Source organism: Morus notabilis, unplaced genomic scaffold (genome assembly GCF_000414095.1).
Source record: "Morus notabilis unplaced genomic scaffold, ASM41409v2 Scaffold406, whole genome shotgun sequence".
Lineage (NCBI taxonomy): Eukaryota > Viridiplantae > Streptophyta > Magnoliopsida > Rosales > Moraceae > Morus > Morus notabilis.
In genome coordinates, this window is record NW_010364333.1 from 517,515 (window position 1) to 533,874 (window position 16,360).

The following is a 16,360-nucleotide window of genomic DNA, read 5'->3' on the forward strand; positions in this document are numbered from 1 at the left end:
TCATATAGGCAGCATGATCGAGGCCCTAAGCATGCAAATTATAAACTTGTCCTCATATTTAAGAACCAAACTAATGTTGTCAACATATTAAGCACCACATGAAGTTTTCCCGAAATAAACGCATATTCAAGACAATTTGGGCATTTTTGTTTCGGTACTTAATATATTACCAGTTGAGTGTATTACATGATCAAGTGTATAAGCATATTTAATATTAACATTTCTTTGGTTTTTTTTTTTTGTTTTTTTGTTTTTTAAGGTTGATAGCCAGCCTCCAGTTTCTTAAATTTTTAAGAGGTTTTTTTTTTTTTTTTTTTTTTTTTTTTTTTTTTTTTTTTTTTGTTGTTGTTGAGAAAATGCATCATATAGCATATTTTAGACTTATTTTTAAAGTAAATAGCTTATTTTTTAAATGATAAAAAATTAAATCATATTCTTATTTTACTTTTCATGTAGATATTTTTATTTTCAATTATACCTTTTTTTCATATCTAAACCTCAAATACCAAACCCTAATTTAACACTCTCTCTCTCTCTCTTCAGCAACCTACAGCACTCTTTCTGTTTCATCTCGACGAGATTGCTGAATCTCCAGTTCGCAGTTCGAGGATGACGGCGACAGAGATCACCATGATCTCCGGTGATGCACGACCTCCTCACTGCTAGAGTTGTCGCGACTTCGAGCAGCGACAACGACAGAGATCACTGTGATCTCCGTGATCCCGGACGGAGTTCGTAGATCGGGGTCTTCATCTCGGAGATCCAAGCTTTGCTCCGCCATTGCAAAGCTCGGATCTACTTCGTCTCTATCGGAACCAGACCGGAGCTTCGCCGGGATCGGATATGCTCTCCTCTCCCCTCGCGAAGCCTGTAGTATCCTCCGCCGTCCAAAGCTCGGAGGTCACAAATGGAGGATGACGCCGATCTGGTTAAGCCACTTTGGTCACCATCCTCCAAGGTGACCAGAGGTCACAAACGGAGGACGCCGCCGAAATCCTCACCAGCGGATCCGCCCTTTCCGATCTTTGATGGCGGCAATGCTCTTGAATTTTTTCGGTGATTTTGGTTTTGTCTGGGTTTGTGAAATTTGAACATCATTTTTATTGAGTTTTGTTGAGTGTTTTGCTGATTTGGTGTTTGATTGTTCATTATAAATGTTGTATTTATCAGTATATACTTTTTCAAATCCATTTTTTGATCTAGTAATATTGTATTTATTAGTAAATACTTTATTGAATAAGTTTAAATCTATAACTACAATATGGCAAATATAGTATTTACCATTTAATTTGATAAATACAATATAGTAAATATGGGATTCACCAGTAAATACGGTATTTACCAGTCGCCGGAGCCGATCACCAAATTTTTAGATAAATATAGAAAATATAGTATTTACTAGTAAATATGATATTTATAGATAAATACGGTGTTTACCAGTCACCAGAGCTGGTCGCATAATTTTTGTATAAATATGATATTTATTAATAAATACAATATTTACCAGTAGCCGGAACCGGCCGTCGGAAAATGGGACTGTCGCTGGCAACGATCCTCCAATGGTTAGAGGCGGTCATGGTGGATTTGACTATAGAGAGAAGAAGAAAGGGGTGGAAAGAAAGCTAAAGGGTATTTTTGGATTTTTAATAATTTTTAAAACTTAAAATATCAAATTATGCTATAATTTGCTTTCTTAAAAAATGCTATGATTTACTAAATACTATACTAAGGAGATGTTTGGTGTACCATATTATATTGTATTGCATTGTATAATTTTTATACAATACGGTGTTTGGTTAATAGTATTATTAAACATTATACTATTTTTGCCATTGTATTCTATTTATGTATTAATTTGTAATAACATAAAATTTAAGCACATTCATAACCTAATTCAACTCTAATTTCGACCTGAACCTAATATTTAGAAGAAGCAAGGGAGGAAGTAGAGTTACTACATAGGGGTCTTTTTGTAAAAAAAAAAAAAAAAAAAAAAAAAAAAATCCTTTGAAAAATGGGGTCAAAATTACAAAGTTAATGAATTTGAACCCATTTTTCAAAGTTTGTTTTTTTTTTTGGTTTTTTTGTTTTTTTGCAAAAAGACATAGGGGTCCCCAAATCTAATTTCCTACACAAATATGTCCTAGAACTATTTTTTTTTTTTTGTCATGCTGGGGGAGGTTGTAGGGTTGCGGCGGGTATGCGAGCAGGATCACGGAAGGGCGACATCAGTGGCTCGTGTGGTGGATGGCGTGGGTGACCTTTTTAGTTGGGTAGCAGCTCTGCTAAGAAATAGTCTCTGGAAGAAAAATCAAATCAAGATTAAAATATCAATTAGATTAATTAAGGCTGTTATTGTTGTGAGCATTTTGATCATTTTTTTTAATCTAATTTATGACAGATTTTGTGTGATGCACCTGACATAACGAAAATTATGTAGTAGACTATACCACGCTATTACAAAATTTAGGGATATTTTTGCTTTAAAAAATCAAATAGGGGACTAAATTAGGATTATTCACTAAAAATTTAAAGACGTCATACCTTTGCAGCGTCATTGTGAATTTCCACTTATTATAAATGCGTAGAACTTCTTTAATTTTGAAGTCCACTTATTATGAATGCGCAGGCCAAATTTGAAAAGCGAGAAAAAGTGACAGACAATTTATGTTATATGATGAAGTAGGGCCTTCGGAGCCTTAATTAGCTTCCAACTGTCCTTATCCTTATCCTTACCCTTACCATTAATCTCTGCTTTGACATTTTGTAAGTAATAAATATATATTTTTTTCCCTTGTGGGGAAGATCATGATGTATAGATCAACTCAATTATTATCACCCTCTTTTATGGCGATGCTCGGCGGTTTTATTTTGTTTTTCTGTGTATTTTAGTTTGTAATAAGGGTCGTTTTCACCTTTTTTTTTCCTAGTCTATTAAATTTGTATCTTAGAGTTGTTTTTTATGTGGCTAATTTAGTGCTATACGGGTCTTTCAATTTCGATTGATTGGAATTTATCTATTGATTGCAGAGAATTTATAAAAGAGTCTGCTCAATTTTTAGTGTAGCTTAATGAGATCTGCTTTTGAAACCACATGTTTCTTTTCCTTAAATGTTTCATTTAAATTTGCTAGTGGATTTGGTTATTTATCATGATCTTGATTCTTCTGTAGGGTGTGGTCATTCGAGTCGAAATTGATATTTGTATTTACTTACTGGCAATTTATGGTATGTAGGGCTTTTTTACTCATACATTGTGTTTTAGATCTGCGACCGGAAGTAATTTTGCGTCGTGTGCTTTAAATTTTTAACATGCTCACTCACAAATCTAATTGTTAAAAAGTTAATCCAACAATTAAAGTAACAATATTTACTGGTAGGTAAAAAAATCTTCCCCACTATAAAAGTGTACTATCCCATTTGAAAACGTGTATATATAATAGCTATCCCTCTTTTCAGTGGGTTAAAAAATAAAAAGAATGTCAATGAAAGCGCTCAAAAAAGCTGGAAAGTAGTACTTGATAAGCATGCATTACATTTATATGATAGTCTCCTTTTTTCCAACACATTGATCACTACATGAAACAACTCACTTTGCAAAGGCAAAAGTTCTCATTTCTATAAGAGTTCAAGTTTCATTCCCTGAGCTCTTTCTCCATCTTGATTTGAGGAACTTGATCATCCGTTCAAGAGCAATTTTATCAACTCCATTGTTATATATTGCATCGGAACTGAAGTTATTTGACTGTGGAAAAGAGAAAACAACTTTCGGATGCTTTTTCATTTTCTTATTAGCAAAATATGAAAACAATTTTTTTTTCGTTGAATAAGGCAAGATGTATTCCAAAATCAGAGAATTAATATACAATCTTATTTCAATTCGAATGACCTCAATTCATAGAGAAACTTTAATCTCAAAAATAGACCGGTTCCATCAGTAAATTCTTATGAAACACAATGGGTGATAACACGTACATCTTGTTCCAATAAAAGAAAATTGTGAGGACAGACTAACAATCAAGCACATACAAAACTCTTTAAATAACACCTCTACAATAGATGGAAGACTCTGATCGATCGATCAAGACCAAAAGATCTATGTATATAAGGTCACCAACAATACCACAATGAAACGCCACAAGCGACACAAAAACTAAATTAGAAAGTGGAAGAACCACCTATGCTATTAATAGAAAAAAAATCCGAGAGAAACACCTACTCAGCAGCAAAAAGCATTGTTATTATTAAATTAAAAAACCTAAAGACCCGGATAATACGAAAAAACCATTGGTGATAAGTCCACTGATGAGTGAGTTTTATACTCACGAATTTGGTGTTTAATCTTAGGATATGATTTACATTTGTTTTTGTGTTTGTTTTGTAGGTTAGGAACGTAGGAGGTTGCACTTTGGATCGAATTGGACTAAATTTGAGCATAACGAGTCTCAAACGGTCACTTTTGAGGAATTGTGAGCGCTGCGGGACCAAACCATTGGTGATAAGGCTGACGCTAGCAGGGCATTTCAGGAGGTTGGTGGGAGTTTTTGTAAGGCTGGGGTGCTGAAACACTGGCCAGCCACCAGTGAAGGCCATGGCGCCCATGCGTGGGAAATGGAGAAAAAATGCTTTTTTTTTTTTTCCAAATGTACTCTTACGAACTGAAGTGTTTAAATAGAACATTTTAGAGTTTAATTACGGACTTTTGGATGTCTAAAAAGAGGAAAGGAGTCTCGTACGATGAGAAGAAGACGAATCAACCGGAAACGGGTTTTGTCTTCGATCCTAAAAACAGATTTCTCATATGTTGATTTCATTTGTTAGGATGTTTTCTTTGCAATTATGTTTTATATTTCATTTATAGGGCTACGATGTAGCCGAACTATGATGTCTTCAATTTTCTTATTATTATCAATCAAAGAGTTATTTTTCCTAGTTGAGTATACTACACTGTTCTTAATGCTTCTAATTAATTGGCCACTAATTAGATGATCAGTTAATCATAATAGATATGGAAGGAGAATTATGAGTCGAGTTTATTGTGTTGAATACCATGTATTGTATGTAAGATAGGATATACTTGCATGGTTTGTGTGGTTGGTACATGAAAATCATGAAACAATAATGACTCTTTGATTGTTGTAATTCACATAGGAATATAGGAATATAGTGGATTAGCAATTAAGGAGATTTTTGGTGTAACTCGGAAGAGAGCATTGAATGATTTAGGAATTTTCGATTGTCAACTAGGGAATAACTTGAGATTGATAAGAATAGGTGATATGAGACAAATCGGAAACCCTATATCCTTAACATATTGATTTTCATCCTTTTCAATTTGCAGTTTGTTTACATTAGTATTGTTATTTTATTTTTCAATAATATACTCTTTATTTTGATTTCGTCAAATAGAGTTAGAGTTGACACAATTCCGATAATTGATATCAATCAGTCTTCGTAGGACGATACTCGTATTCACGATTTTATTACTTGACAACAATAACATGCACTTACATTCGCGATTTTTCATATCATAGAGAATAGATTGCGTTTTATTAGAATCCCACATTGGCTGGAGATATTGGCATGATCCACTTAATAAGGTGAGGGCAATCCTCCCCTAACAAGCTGGTTTTGTTAGGTTGAGTTAGGCCTAATATCCTTTCATTTTTGTAAAATGGTATTAGAGCAGGCCCAACTTTGCAATGTTGGGTCTCCTAATATCGACTTATTCGCAGAGGTTTGACATGGTCCACGCTGTGCGTAAGGGGGCGTATAAGAATCCCACATTGGCTGGAGATATTGGCATGATCCACTTAATAAGGTAAGGGAAATCCTCCCCTAACAAGCCGGCTTTGTTAGGTTGAATTAGGCCTAATATCCTTCATACCTTAGAGACTATCATTGTTCCAATGTCTCTCACCTTCCATCACCAACGGTTCACCCTCTCTCTCATGTGTTGAGCTATGACAAGTTATCCCATGACCATAAAGCCCTTGTCCATGCCATCTACACACACTTCAAACCATCCAATTTTTCACAGGCTGTTGCAGACATGAAGAAAGGCAATGACTACCGAGCTTGAAGCTCTAAAACAAAATGGCACATGGTCTGTGACCACCCTTCCACATGGGAAACACCCAATTGGCTGTAAATGGGTGTACAAACTCAAGTACTGGGCTAATGGGACTCTAGAGCGTTACAAAGCTCGTCTCGTTGCCAAAGGATATACGCAACAAGAAGGTATAGACTACCTTGATACTTTTGCTCCTGTTGCTAAAATGGTGGCAGTTAAGGTTCTTCTTGCCCTTGCTGCCATACATGGCTGGTCTCTTACCCAACTTGATGTCAATAATGCTTTTCTTCACGGTGATCTCCAAGAGGAAGTCTATATGTCTTTACCCTATGGTTATCACCGTGAGGGGGAGTCTTTACCACCCAATCCTGTCTTCCGGTTGCATAAGTCACTTTATGGGCTTAAACAAGCCTCTCGCCAATGGTTCTCCAAGTTCTCAAGTGCATTACTTGAGCAAGGCTTCAAGCAAGCTGCTGCGGACAATTCTCTGTTTATTAAGAGGAATGAAGCCTCTTTTATTGCCTTGCTAGTCTATGTAGATGATATTGTTATTGCCACTAACAATGAGAAACTAGTACAGGATTTCAAGCTTTTTCTTGATAGCCATTTCAAGCTCAAGGACTTAGGAAGATTGAAATACTTCCTGGGGATACAAGTGGCAAGATCAAATACAGGTATCTCCTTAAGCCAGAGACATTATGCCTTACAGCTTCTCTCAGATATCAGGTATCTCGGATGTAAAACGAGGAAGACACCTATGGATCCCAATGTGAAACTTTCCCAAGATAAGGGAGAATTGCTTGATGATCCGGCTGAATACATAAGAATTATTGGGAAGCTGTTATACCTTACAATAACTAGACTAGACCTATCATACTCTATCAACAAATTGAGCCAATTTCTTGCCAAACCGAGGGCTCCTCACTTGAAGGCTGCGCAGCGGGTTCTTCAATATGTCAAAGCAACAGTTGGACAAGGGATTCTCTTTCCTTCTACCTCCTCAGTTCACTTGAGAGGTTTTGCTGATTTGGATTAGGCTTCTTGCCCAGATAGTAGAAGATCCATTAGTGGATTCTATATTTTTCTTGGAGACTCACGGGTTTCTTGGAAATCCAAGAAGCAACATACTGTTGCTAGGTCTACGGCTGAGGCGGAGTACAGATCGATGGCCAACGCAACATGCGAGCTTATGTGGATGCTTTCCTTGCTGAAGGACCTTGAAGTCGACTACTCAAGGCCTGCAATTTTGTATTGTGATAATGAGGCTACTCTCCATATAGTAGCTAATCTGGTTTTCATGAAAGAACCAAGCATATAGAGATTGACTGTCATCTTGTTCGAGAGAGGATTCTAAACGGAAGCTTGAAGACTCTGCATGTAGCTTCACAACATCAAGTTGCAGAGGCATAATGACGAAGCCTCTCTTTCCATCACAGTTCGCTTCTCTTCTGACCAAGATGGGAATTCAGAACATTCATTCTCCATCTTGAGGAGGAGTATTAAGAGTTTGGGGTTAAGATTATAAATAAGGGTATTAGATGATAGTTTGTAAATAAGGCTAAATAGTTAGCAGTTTTTCTTATTTTGTTTTTCTGCTGAGCTGGAGGTTTGTTGCAACAAACCTCTGCCCTCCCGTTTCCAGTGTGTATAAGGACCACCTCTCTGGTTTTTCTTTTCAAGCAATTCTGAATGCTTCACTCAAGTTTTCCTCTCCAGCCATTTTCGTTTCTTTTGTAATACGTTTGCGAGGATCGACATTACTCCACCATCTGCAAGCACCACTACAGCGCCAATGAAGACCCATGCGACTCCACCATATTTTAGAAGCACCACCATGGTGCCAACAGAGAACCACGCGACTCCACCACAGGCGCTGAAGCTCATCCACAACCGAAAAGCCACCTCTCCCCGCCTTCAACCACGAAGCCAACACTAACGGCGTCGTTCTTCGGCTCCAAAGGAAAGAGGCAAGTGGTGCAATAAGAAAATGAAGAAACCCTACTCGCTCGCTCGTTCGTTTGTTCGTTCGTGAGAGAGAGAGAGATTATTGACTAACTGCAAAGAAAATACTATTTTCAAAACACTTCCATCAACAAGAAAATCAACGATACGTGGCAACTGTGACGGATTTGGAATAGTAGAATAAATCTCACAAATGTAATTGAACAACTTTTTGTTGGGAACATATGGAAATCAGCGATGATGATCATCTGTGTACTGAAACAAATTGAAGGAAGGATTAACAATGGTGAAACCACCATCAACGAGAAGGTTATAACCACTCACATACCTTCCCTCATGACTAGCCAAATACAAAGTTGCATTTGCAACATCCTCCGTCTTAAGCGTCACGTGCTTAAGATTCGCCGTAGAATTAATCACCTTCTCAACCCCCTCATCGTCAGCCCCAATCAACTTCCTGGACGTGGGAGTTGATACCAAATATATGGCGACAAGCAATTCACTCGGATCCTGAATTGTTAGCCCTACCACGGCGTGCTTTGCGCATGTATCTGCGTGGTGGCATGCACTGCGTATAGCCGAACATGAACTCGCGGTTGAGATAATGCTACCGCTTCTCGCTGGGATCATGGCCTCAGTAGCATGCTTTATGGCAAGGAAGACTCCGATCACGGTCACGCTTAGCACGCGCTCGAAATCAGCCTTCTTGTTGTCGATGATTCGCGCGTTACTTGGGCCAATTATGCTGGCATTGTTGAGCATTATGTCAAGTTTTCTGTAGGTCTTAACAGCTTCATCCACGGCATTTTTCACATGGGATTCGTCTGTTGCATCGCAATGGACATATTTTCAGCTTGTTTGGCCTATGGATTCCGTGACCGAATGGCCGAGATCGTCTTGGATATCAGCTATGACTAGTTTAGCTCCATGATGGGCAAACAATTTTGCAGAGCGTTCTCCAATTCCGCTTGCTCCTCCAGTTATCAAAGCCACCTTAATTACATTCTAGCCTACATGATTACATATAAAGTAGTTTCTATAATTAAGTTATATGGTTATAACAAAATAAGCGTGGTTAGCGGTAATTCCACAACCGACACTACTTGTAGAGTTTAAATTCTCCACACTCAAGTCCAAATTTTTTATTTTTCTTTTAAAAAGTAATTGCTAAACTGGAGCAACTTTACACCACTCATGCAATCAATCTTTTACCATTTGATAGTATCTTTGGTTGAGTTCTACAAATATTTGATATTTTGACGTACGGTAGCAACAATGAAAAATAAATGACTTGAACTAACCCTAATTTACGGTATTTTACACATTTGTCTCCAAACTTTTTACACTTTAGCAACTTACCTCTTTAATTTTTATTTTGATAATTTACTCCCCAACTTGTTAAATTGTTGCATAGGACCCATTTTGTTGCTAATTGTGCTAAATTAGTGATAAAAAGCTTGCCCAACTAGAAACTCTACCTCGTTTATTTCACCGATTCGAGTTTTTAGTTTTAGGTTTCTTCAGTAAAAAGCTCTCAGAAAATGTCATATCTAACTTTTTCTGTTACAGTGAAAAGCTCTTAGAAAATATCACATCTCAGCTCGAATTGAAAATTCGAATCTGCGAAGTGAACGATAAAGATTAATTCAAAGTCTGATGCAAATCTCTCGATTCCCTAATTCCCAGTCCGTCAAATCTGAACAAAATTTGGAACGAAACTACTGATACGGACCACATTGTAAAAATTTAACAAATTGGGGAATGAACATTGCTAAAAAAAATAAAAAAAGCCTTTCATTTATTTTTAGCAAGTCTATAACCAAGCTAACCTTGCGCTCTTGCTATGAGTGTAGAACTAAAAGAAATCGTATATATATATTTGCTTAAAAATAAAAATAGAACTTAATTCAGTTATGTCGTTTTTGAACTAACCTTCTTAACAGTACTGCTGACAATGAATAGATGCCTGTCATTTCTCGAAGAAAGTCGATCTAGTTCTTGCTCTCGGAAAATTTTGTAGTACGTTTATATCAAATACAGTTTCAAGCTTATGGCATCTTGAAATTAATTTTTTTTTTCTTTTGGACAACTGATGGAGCAGGACAAGTTTCGTACTGGTACTAATTGTCAAGTTGATGTCACATATCTTGTGAAATCTTATCTTCAACGCATTAGTTGCAGGAAAAAAACGAAAGAGTTCATTAATTACGTGGGAATTCCTAGGGTAAGAAGTGTTCTTTTTCACCGTGGGTAGGTATAACTGTTTTAACTATTAGATTAATTTTTTAAAGATATAATTTTGTGAATGGAAAGAATTTTTTTTGAAGGAGAAAATTTCATTTCACGAAAATGAAGTTACATACTCAAACAACTCAAAAGTGAGCACCACTTACAAGAAAATTCGGCCTTAAATATTTACTAAATCCACCAATAAAGACGGATTAAGCACAAAGACAAAACACAAGTATTGAGACCCAACATAAAAAGACCCACTTGGCACATAAAGATTGAGCGCAATCATAGCTCTTTAGATAAAATCACTACAGTTGATGGATTAAACCAGTCGACCGAGACTAAACCCTAAATAATAGGGATACGAGTGACACGACATAAAATCAAATCTTATCGACTACTATACCAATACTATTGATTAATGGGTGAGACACACTGACAAGGTTGGAAGGTGGAGAAACCACATCTATTATTACAGACCTAACACAATAACAAAACAACATAAACCAATACGAACAAGGCACAAGTATACACACCTTTATTACAAAACAATAAACACAATTAAAAAATAAATAGCCACAGCCAACAAGGAGGACTCAACAATAATAAGTCAACCATTGTGCCACAAAATAGGCAATTAAATCTGAGAAAAGTCACAACGAAAGGAGCATAACTGCCGACTATGAAACCAAATACGGGGATCCCCAAAAGAAGTACTGCAATATTGGGATCGAGATCCCCAAGCCACAGGCCCACTGTAAGCATCCCACATCTCGCGTCGTTGAAAGGCCAAAAGTAACAACATCAAATCACCGCTAGAGGACTAAAAATGTTGTTCCAATAACTCGCCGGTACCACAACCACTCCACCCATTAGCCGCAAAACACGAGACCCAAGCTACCATCGTGAGGGCAGGGAGTCTAACGACCAGCTAGAGACGGTGTTAAGACTTCGGCCCTAAGAAAAAAACCAAAATGCAAAACTTAGCCGCCTCTACGGACGAGAGAGAGTGTGAATGTTTTATTTCTACTTAAATGGGAGCAATTTTATAGCGCACATTACAAATTATTAACTTGGACCCTCGTATTGAAAATTAACTAAACGGTTAAAATAAAAGTTTCTACTAATAGTAAAAAGAATAAAAGAACAGTTAATTCCTATAGTAAAAATTCCCTAATTACAAAGCAAACAAAGAAAGAACATCCCTTCCATCTTCCCCACATTAATTACAGAAACAAAGTGAACAAAAAATCTATTCCAGTACTCAATAGAGTGAGAGCTGAGATTGTTAATATTGGTGTTAGTACTTTGAAATTATTCTTTATCCATGCCCACCAAATTAAAACGTCCTCGTCAAATAAGAACGTTTGGTAGTTTTCTTTTTCGTTTTTTTTTTTTCCCCTTGTTCTGATTGAATGTTTTGGAGAGTGGAGGACAATTCACAGGCTTTCTTATATTGAAGTTGCAAATTCAAATAGGTGAGGCGTGAAAGGAGACAGGGTCAGTGGAACAGCATCAAATACATTCGGTATGGTATACTCCATTTCTAATGGGTCTTGAAAAAATAAACGACATGTCGTTTTACATGAACAAGAGCAGAACTTTAGGAAAAATAACGTCGTAATGATTACCGACAGCAAAATTTATTAAATATGAACACCGCGTTGTTTTTCAGTATAAGCACACAGCAACCGCATGTACACGATAAGAGTTGTTGACAAAGGCAAACAACTTCGTGCTTTAAACTACAAACGACATGTCGTGTTCATTAAATTAAGCCTTAACGACATGTCGTTTTTACATATGAAACGGAGGCACAGGTACACTACCATAATATTGACGTATGTCGTTTTTTCAATAAACTTCAAAAGAAGTATACGTCGTGTCTTTTCTTTGTTTTTCATCACCGTCATCTAATCACTCTCAAAATTGACTTCACAAGACACAAATTTAGGCCTAGTTGCTTTCTTAGGTTTGAATTGTGTGATTTTCAACCTTTAAATTTGAATTAAAAGCTTTAAACTTATATGTGAATTTTCTGTAATTTAAACTAACAATGAGTAGTATAAGGTTTAAATATGAAAAATTTTAACCAATATTTAATTACATAATTAGAACTATGAGTTTTTAAAAAATGTGAGTGAAAAAGTTGGTGGGAAACTTCATGGTAGGTTATTACTGTGCTAAAGGGGTTAGAACCCATCAAAAGTTTTGGGGGTAGTCAAGTTGGGTTAAACCTTCAATTTTGGGTTTAAAAGGCTTGGGAACTCAAGTGTTGGTTCAAACTTTAATGCAACCAAATAAGAGTTCAAACTTCAAAACATATTTTGGGATCAAACCCTACACAACCCTCTAACCAAACAACTCATTATAGAAAATTTTCAAATTGAATACGTAACTTTCTTGTTTGATAAAAAAATAAATAAAATTAAAGTACAATTTTATTTGCGGCACAAAGCACATCAATAAAATTGTTTGGCATCAGTGCACAAAGAGACTGAGATAGAGACAAAGAAAAGTGTTGAGAAAAGTGTATGTATGTGTTGTTCCACATAGAAAGTGGATGAAAATGTAAAGTAGTTTATACACATGTGAAGGACCCAAGACCTAATAGGTTAGCCTTTTGAGTTAAGTTGGGCTCTTGACGTGTGTTAGGTTAGTTTCAAATGTGGTGTCTCCCTAACAAGTGGTATCAAAGTGAATGGTTCGTATGGGCTAAGCGATCACAGCTAGTCATAGTTCCTGTTGGTGATCCCGCAATTGGTGCTGTAGTGGGTGCAAATGGTGGAGCATTTAGTGGACTCACATGGTTTCGGTTCTGTAATGACTGAGAAAACCATAGAATTAAATAATATAATTTACATTTTTAAATCAAGGATTTTCTTAGAAAATATCATGTTTGATTTCATAAATAAAGGATTTACGGAATTAATATTTGTGACAACCATCAATCCCTTGAGGTACAAGGCCAAGAAATGGTAAATTGTACAGTCCAACATTGTCTGGGGATGAAGATATGTCCTGGTTTATAAGGAATGACGTCACTTCTAAATGGAATGAGGCCTTTTAGGGTGAAACTCAAAAGTAAAACTATGAGGCTCAGGCCCAAAGCGGACAATATCATACCAGGTGAGGGTCAGGTCGTTACATATGGTATCAGAGCCTCTACCCAGCGAAAATGTGGCCAACGAGGACGTTGGGCCCCCATGAGGAGGGGGGATTGTGACAACCATCAATCCCTTGAGGCACAAGGCTAAGAAAGGGTAAGTTGTACAGTCCCACATCACCTGGGGATGAAGATAGGTCCTGGTTTATAAGGAATGACACCACCTCTTAATGGTATGCGGCCTTTTGGGGTGAAACTCAAAAGTAAAACCGTGAGGCTCAGGCCCAAAGCGGACAATATCATACTAGGTGGGAGTGCAGGTCGTTACAATATTAATATTCTAAAATTCTATCGCAAGTTTTAAGTTAAATTCACTTTTCGTGATCAAATAGTTCGGTTAATAATTCTTACCATGATTTAAGGTGGAAAGAATTTTAATATGAAAATAACTTGAGAATTTTAATTCGAAGAATTTCTAAGCTATCCAAGCTCGGGAATTAACATTGCTAGTAATTATGTCATTTTCGAGGTAAAAGTAGAAAAGTCAAGTTAAGGATTTTCCCGTAAATTATCATGCCTTATGATTTAAGGATTTACGGAATTATTAATATTACAAAAAAAAAAAGAAAAACTTATATGAAATTCTAAGTTAAAGTTAATTTATTTCATGATCGAAATGATTTAATTGATACCTCTTACCGCGATTTAAGGCAGAAGAAATATCAATACATCAAAGACTTGAGAATTTTCATTATAAGAAATTTTAAGATCAGTTTGGTGCTAGTAGTGTTGAGAGACACTCTAACACTTAAAAAGTCCTTAATTGCTAAATAGTGAAATCAGAGTTACGCGGGTGGTGTTTTTTGATAAAAACGCTAACCGAACATGAGAATCGACACTGTCGACTATTATATTAATTTTGAGAAACTTATACCGATTAAATCCCATTTAAATTTTTTTTATTAATTTTAAATTAATTTTAAGATTTAAAATTAATACGATTCTATTAGGCAATGAAGAATTACATTGTTGCAAAATTGTTCAGAGTACAATACTAGATTGCTAAGGAAGAAATTTTGTAGATAGTTGAATAAGGACATGAAAAGAAGTGTGAGAAGTATAATAAAAGCTAATTTTTAACTGTTTTCAGCCAAAATCATTCATGACCAAAAACTCAATTTGAGATCGAGACCTCCATTTTTGATACAGTTGGTGTCAATAGATAGATCTTGACAAGCTGAGTTCAACGATATGTGGTACGACCTCTAATTACGCCGGAATCAGCCGCAATCGTCGGCAGAAGTTCTGAAAATACTCATTTCTTCCCGTCGTGATATCTTCGTCATCTGACCTCCGATTGAGGTGATTTCAGTTCTTACAGATTTAGAATGAAGAAACCGAAAGAAAACCCATCCATTTTCACAGCTCAATTTTGGCCGGAACGCCGCCGTCTGTGGTGGCCGGAATTGCTGCCGCACTGCCGTTGTTTCTCTCTCTCCAGGCCACCGTGGATGTCACCGCTCCCACTAATTGACTCAGAAGCTGACGCCCAGTAGATCCCGACCAGCAGCCACCGTCGTCGTCGCATTTTGGCCTGAAAACAGAGCCACTGCCGTCGTCCGTGGAGGTAAGAGGTGGTTCTGACGATCTAACCGTTGGATTGTCATTATGTTGGTATCAAAACACTCAAAAGGAAGTGGGTAACAAAAGCCCTTAACTAATTTTAAGGTTATCTAGCCGGAGAATCAAGATCTGAGTTGTTAGATTTTGTTGACGTTGACAATCCCGATCTGCACTGTTAGAGGCCGAATTGTGTGAACTTGACGGCACCAATGGACTCAGAAGGGTCAATTTAGAGGGGTAGCACCCAAGTCCACCACGGAAAAATCCTCCGATTACCGCCACCGCCGTACGCTGCCGCTGCCGCCTTGCCAGGGGCTAAATTTCGGCGAGGTGTCATTTTTCAGGCTACCGGCATCCGTTTGATGATCTGGGATCATATCCTAACTCGTTTTGACGTACTGAACGTAACAGTGACCTCCGTTTGGTCAAATTCAACTCTGATAAAAATAGTCCGGTATTGGTTATACGCGGATCGAGGTGAATCAGACTGAACAAGTGAAGATCAGAATTAAGTGTTTAACGCTTCGATGTTCCTCAAGGATCATTCATAGTGCTTGTGGTTCTTCCCAGAATTAGTTTCGAGGAATACTCAGGAGGACATGACAAGCGAGATACTACTGGGGTCGCTTAACTCGGAATCCAGGCAAGTACAAACCTTGCTTACAGTTTAATTAAGACAGCCACTTAAGGCGTATAATTTTCACGAAATAGGTTAATTATGAGATTCGTGAATTATGTTTATGTTTATGTTAAACGTCGTATATAATTTTCTAATAAAACTTAACGGTTTTCAAATAAGCGTGTTAGAGAAAATCGTAAAAATCGATACGGTAAACCCTTACTTATTACAATCTTAAATACGGACCTCAACACTATTATGAGCTCATCAAGTGCGGTAAAGTAAAATTTATTACAAGTGTATTATGGATGATAATTTAATTAATTATTAAACTAATTAATTAAATTATCTAAGACTTAGAATATGATTAAGAAAATTAATTAATTACTAAAATTAATTAACTAAATTATGTAGACTTAGTATATGAATAAGAGAGTTAATTAATTACTAAAATTAGTTGACTAAATTATTAGACTTATTATATGGATAAGATAATTAATTAATTATCAATTTAGCACGAATTTGTAATGGCAATTAAGGAAGACAGAATTATGAGGATTTAATTAATCCTTATAATAGAAATCATAAATTTTTTTGATTCTTAGTAAAAAGGAAAAATACATTCTAAGGAAAGATTTAATTACTTTATGACTGTGCGAAATAAAAATAGCATACTAAAAGTTAATCTTACACTCTGAATAGGCGTTCCTTTACAAAACTTAACAGTAGAGGGATAGAAGGTGTGG

General features: G+C 36.5%; 1 pseudogene; it reads right to left on the reverse strand.

Moving 5' to 3' along the window:
• Positions 1-8,265: 8,265 nt before the first annotated feature.
• Positions 8,266-11,139, reverse strand: LOC112093162 (annotated as a pseudogene).
• Between the last annotated feature and the right edge of the window lie 5,221 nt (positions 11,140-16,360).